The following is a 6,000-nucleotide window of genomic DNA, read 5'->3' on the forward strand; positions in this document are numbered from 1 at the left end:
GGATAATAGGGCCAGTAGCCTGGAATTAGAGGGTAGGGAAGCCAAGCAGCTGGGATCCCTTTCTAGGGAAGGGGTCATTGACAAAGCAATTGGGAAAGGGGCACAAGCCCTCATCCTCTGGAGGCAACTCCTGTCAGGTGAGAAAGAAAGGTATCCCTTCAAGGAAGATGTTATATGTCACCCAGGCAAGTGGACCACCATGGAGAAGGGTATCCAGTACCTGAGGGAAGTAGCTGTGCTGGAGGTGATTTATGATGACCTGAGCAATGAACAGCTATCCAAAGATCCAGATGAAGCCAAGTGCACACAACCCATGTGGCAGAAGTTTGTACGGAGCGCACCATCGTCATATGCCAACTCATTGGCAATGATGGCCTGGAAAGATGGAGAGGGACCAACGGTGGATGAATTGGCTGGCCAACTCCTGCAATACGAAGAAAGTCTCTCTTCCTCCCTCGTCTCGGCTGTGGAGAAACTCTCCTGGGAGGTCCAGCAACTCAGAGAGGATATGTCCTACTCCCCACCTGTACAGACCAATATCTCGGCAATTAGGAGTCAGCATTCTTTTGCTCAAGAGAGAGGATATAAAGGGTATACACCACGGGGCACCCTATGGTTTTACCTGTGTGACCACGGAGAGGACATGAGGAAGTGGGATGGAAAACCTACCTCAGCCCTAGGGGCACGGGTACGTGAGTTGCAAGGGAAAACAACCACAGAAAGGGGTTCTTCCAGGAAAATTGCTGCTCCAGTTTCCAGCGGGCAGTTCCCCAGAGAGAGTAGAAGGGCTGATCTTACTCCTGATCTTAATGAAGAAACTTCTGACTCGCATTTACAGGAAATGAGAACCGAATACTGTGATGAGGACTAGAGGGGCCCTGCCTCCAGCCAGAGGGAGGAAAGGGACAACCGGGTTTACTGGACTGTGTGGATTCGGTGGCCTGGCACATCGGACCCACAGGAGTATAAGGCTCTAGTAGACACCGGTGCACAGTGTACCCTAATGCCATCGAGCTATATAGGGGCACAACCCATCTGTATTTCTGGGGTGACAAGGGGGATCCCAAAAGCTAACTGTATTGGAAGCCGAAGTGAGCCTAACTGGGAACGAGTGGCAAAAGCACCCCATTGTGACTGGCCCAGATGCTCCGTGCATCCTTGGCATAGACTACCTCAGGAGAGGGTATTTCAAGGACCCAAAAGGGTATCGGTGGGCTTTTGGTATAGCTGCCTTGGAGATGGAAGAAATTAAACAGCTGTCCACCTTGCCCGGTCTCTCCGAGGACCCCTCTGTTGTGGGGTTGCTGAAGGTCGGAGACCAACAGGTACCAATCGCTACCACCACAGTGCACCAGCGGCAATATCGCACCAACCGAGACTCCCTGATTCCCATCCATGAGCTGATTCGTCGACTGGAGAGCCAAGGAGTGATCAGCAAGACTCGTTCACCCTTTAACAGTCCCATATGGCCAGTGCAGAAGTCTAATGGAGAGTGGAGACTAACAGTAGACTATTGTGGCCTAAATGAAGTCACGCCACCGCTGAGTGCTGCTGTGCCAGACATGCTAGAACTTCAATACGAATTGGAGTCAAAGGCAGCCAAGTGGTATGCCACAATTGATATTGCTAATGCGTTTTTCTCCATCCCTTTGGCAGCAGAGTGCAGGCCACAGTTTGCTTTCACTTGGAGGGGCGTACAGTACACCTGGAAGCGACTGCCCCAGGGGTGGAAACACAGCCCCACCATTTGCCATGGACTGATCCAGACTGCACTGGAACAGGGTGGAGCTCCAGAACACCTGCAATACTTTGATGACATCATCATGTGGGGCAACACAGCAGGAGAAGTTTTTGAAAAAGGGAAGGAAATAGTCCAAATCCTGCTGAAGGCCGGTTTTGCCATAAAACAAAGTAAGGTCAAGGGACCTGCACAGGAGATCCAGTTTTTAGGAATAAAATGGCAAGATGGACGTCGTCAGATCCCAATGGATGTGATCAACAAAATAACAGCCATGTCTCCACCAACTAGCAAAAAGGAAACACAAGCTTTCTTAGGCATCGTGGGTTTTTGGAGAATGCATATTCCAAATTACAGTCTGATTGTAAGCCCTCTCTATCAAGTGACCCGAAAGAAGAACGATTTCAAATGGGGCCCTGAGCAACAACAAGCCTTTGAACAAATTAAAGAGGAGATAGTTCATGCAGTAGCCCTTGGGCCAGTCCGGGCAGGGCAAGATGTAAAAAATGTGCTCTACACCGCAGCCGGGGAGAATGGCCCTACCTGGTGCCTCTGGCAGAAAGCACCTGGGGAGACTCGAGGTCGATCCCTAGGGTTTTGGAGTCGGGGAGACAGAGGATCCGAGGCCCGCTATACTCCAACTGAAACAGAGATATTGGCAGCCTATGAAGGGGTTCGAGCTGCTTCGGAAATGATCGGCACTGAAGCACAGCTCCTCCTGGCACCCCGACTGCCGGTGCTGGCCTGGATGTTCAGAGGGAGGGTCCCCTGTACACATCATGCAACTGATGCTACGTGGAGTAAAGTGGGTCGCACTGATCACACAACGGGCTCGAATAGGAAACCCCAGTCGCCCAGGAATCCTGGAAGTGATCATGGATTGGCCAGAAGGCAAAGATTTTGGAATATCGCCAGAGGAGGAGGTGATGTGCGCTGAGGAGGCCCCAATGTATAATGAACTACCAGAAAATGAGAAGCAATATGCCCTGTTCACTGATGGGTCCTGTCGTTTTGTGGGAAAGCATCGGAGGTGGAAAGCTGCTGTATGGAGTCCTATGCGACAACTTGTAGAAAGTGATGAAGGAGAAGGTGAATCGAGCCAATTTGCAGAAGTAAAGGCCATCCAGCTGGCTTTAGACATTGCTGACCGAGAAAAGTGGCCAGTGCTCTGTCTCTATACTGATTCATGGATGGTGGCAAATGCCCTGTGGGGGTGGTTGAAGCAATCGAAGCGGAACCACTGGCAGCGCAGAGGCAAACCCATCTGGGCTGCCGCATTGTGGCAAGATATTGCTGCCCGGGTGGAGAACCTGGTTGTAAAAGTCCGTCACGTAGATGCTCACATACCCAAGAGTTGGGCCACTGAAGAACATCAAAACAGCCAGCAGGTGGATCAGGCTGCTAAGATTGAAGTGGCTCAGGTGGATCTGGACTGGCAACATAAGGGTGAATTATTTATAGCTCGGTGGGCCCATGACACCTCAGGCCATCAAGGAAGAGATGCAACATACAGATGGGCTCGTGATCGAGGGGTGGACTTGACCATGGACACTATTGCGCAGGTTATCCATGAATGCGAAACATGCGCTGCAATCAAGCAAGCCAAGCGGTTAAAGCCTCTCTGGTATGGAGGACGATGGTTGAAATATAAATATGGGGAGGCCTGGCAGATCGATTTTATCACTCTCCCAGAAACCCGCCAAGGCAAGCGCCACGTGCTTCCAATGGTGGAGGCAACCACCGGATGGCTGGAAACATATCCCGTGCCCCATGCCACTGCCCGGAACACTATCCTGGGCCTTGAAAAGCAAGTCCTATGGCGACATGGCACCCCAGAAAGAATTGAGTCAGACAACGGGACTCATTTCCGAAACAACCTCATAGACACCTGGGCCAAAGAGCATGGCATTGAGCGGGTATATCACATCCCCTGTCATGCACCAGCCTCCAGGCGAATCAAGTGATACAATGGACTGTTGAAGACTACACTGAGAGCAATGGGTGGCGGGACATTCAAACATTGGGATACACATTTAGCAAAGGCCACCTGGTTAGTCAACACTTGGGGATCTGCCAATCGAGCTGGCCCTGCCCAGTCAAAACTTTTACGTACTGTAGAAGGGGATAAAGTCCCTGTAGTGCACATAAAAAATATGCTGGGGAAGACAGTCTGGGTTATTCCTGCCTCGGGCAAAGGCAAACCCATCCGTGGGATTGTTTTTGCTCAAGGACCTGGGTGCACTTGGTGGGTGATGCAGAAGGATGGGGAAGTCCGATGTGTACCTCAAGGGGATTTGATTTTGGGTGAGAATAGCCAATGATTTGAACTGTATGATCTTAATTGCTATGTAATATTATATGCCCTACCAGTGATATTACAATAAGAATCACCCAGATTAATGAAGAATGAACTTTGATGAAACCGAGCAAAGCACAGTGACGATGGAACCAGAACTGACTTCAACATGAAACAATCCAACACCGCATACCATCTTCATCTTTCCTGCCCTGAAAGATTATTATGACAGATGGAGCCCAAAGTCATGGACTAAATTAACTCAATGAACATTTTAAAGGGACAGCCCATAGACTAAGGGAATGCTATCTGTGTGTATATATATCAAAAGACAGGAAAAGGGGTGGTGATTAATGGGAATGTATTGGAAAGTGTGGGACCTGGGCATGACGTAGATGGTATATAGAAGGGGTGGATGCTGTCCTGGTTTCAGCTGGGATAGAATTAATTTCCTTCCTAGTAGCTGGTATAGTGCTGTGTTTTGGATTTAGGATGAGAATAATGTTGATAACACACCGATGTTTTAGTTGTTGCTAAGTAGTGCTTACACTAGTCAAGGACTTTTCAGCTTCCCATGCTCTACCGACTGAGAAGGCTGCAGGTGCAAAGAAGCTAGGAGTGGGGCACAGCCAAACTGGCCAAAGAAACATTCCATACCATGTGACGTCATGCTTAGTACATAAACTGGGGAAAGCTGGCCGGGGGGGCCGCTGCTCGGGGACTGGCTGCGTATTGTTCGGTGGTTAGTGAGGAATTGCATTGTGTATTACTTGCTTTGTATATTGTATTATTCTTATTATTATTTTATTTTATTTCAATTATTAAACTGTTTTTATCTCAACCCATGAGTTTTCTCACTTGTGCTCTTCCAATTCTCTCCCCCATTCCACCGGGGGTGGCGGGGGGGAGAGTGATCGAGCGGCTGCGTGGTGCTCAGTTGCCGGCTGAGGTTAAACCACAACACTAAGCAAAACTGTTTTAGATCTTTTGCCATTTACAAACTTTTCCAATTGCCTTAGGAAGAAGGTGAGAAAAAGGAAATCTTCATGAACTTCTGTGCATGGGGGGGTAGGTGTTATTTAATTAAAATTAAGCTAAATCAACTGTTTCATATTATTGGCTATTGAGTAGAAAAGCCAAGGAAAATATTGTGGTAAAGCTTTAGCCATGATTGTTAAGAGATGAGTAAGGCAAGGTTTGTAGATAGAAGGCAATATTTTTATTAAAACAACCAATATATTTTCAGAAAAAATAAACAGACTGACTTTTGAGCCCAGAAACATATCTTCAGTTCTGAGTCAGAAGTCGAGTTTTTCAGTGATAAATATGTGACTTTTGGGGCATCTGGAAGGAGGGCAATACAATCTGCAGCTGGTGTACTTTAATGCCATAAAAATTACAATTTTCATTTATTTGTAATACTTCTGACACCTTGCCAAAATGTAAGTTTAATGTCATCCTTGGTTTATCTGACTTGTGATGTTACTAATTGATGCATATTTTTATATCCACAGATGACTGAATTTCCCTCCTAATACAGCTTTTCACATAACATAAAATTCTAAAACTGTTTTGCCCAGATTTAGGGCTCTTTTTGAGTGCATAAGTTTACTATTCTTGTTAAACATACATATGTAATTGATATGCTAACGACTTTCAAGGTTATATTGGAAGGAAAAAAGAAATCACACTTGTTTAGTAACTGTAACTATGGTGCCAGAAGATGGCACTGAGGAAATATATAGCACATTTTAGATTTTGTAGGATCGCATTTGTTGGTCAGTGAGTTTTCTTTTGTGCAGCTCGCAGCTCTGTGTTGCCTATTAACACTGTTTTCAATTTTCATTTTCTTGCCTAAGTTTTTAAGTACTTTGGTGTTTTCAGTTTTGGTAGGAAGCCTGGAAATTGGCATGTCTGAGTCCACACAGAAATTGGAAAATTTTGCACTTCAGTGTGTTAGATGGAA

The sequence above is a fragment of the Aptenodytes patagonicus genome, chromosome W (genome assembly GCF_965638725.1).
Source record: "Aptenodytes patagonicus chromosome W, bAptPat1.pri.cur, whole genome shotgun sequence".
Taxonomy (NCBI): domain Eukaryota; kingdom Metazoa; phylum Chordata; class Aves; order Sphenisciformes; family Spheniscidae; genus Aptenodytes; species Aptenodytes patagonicus.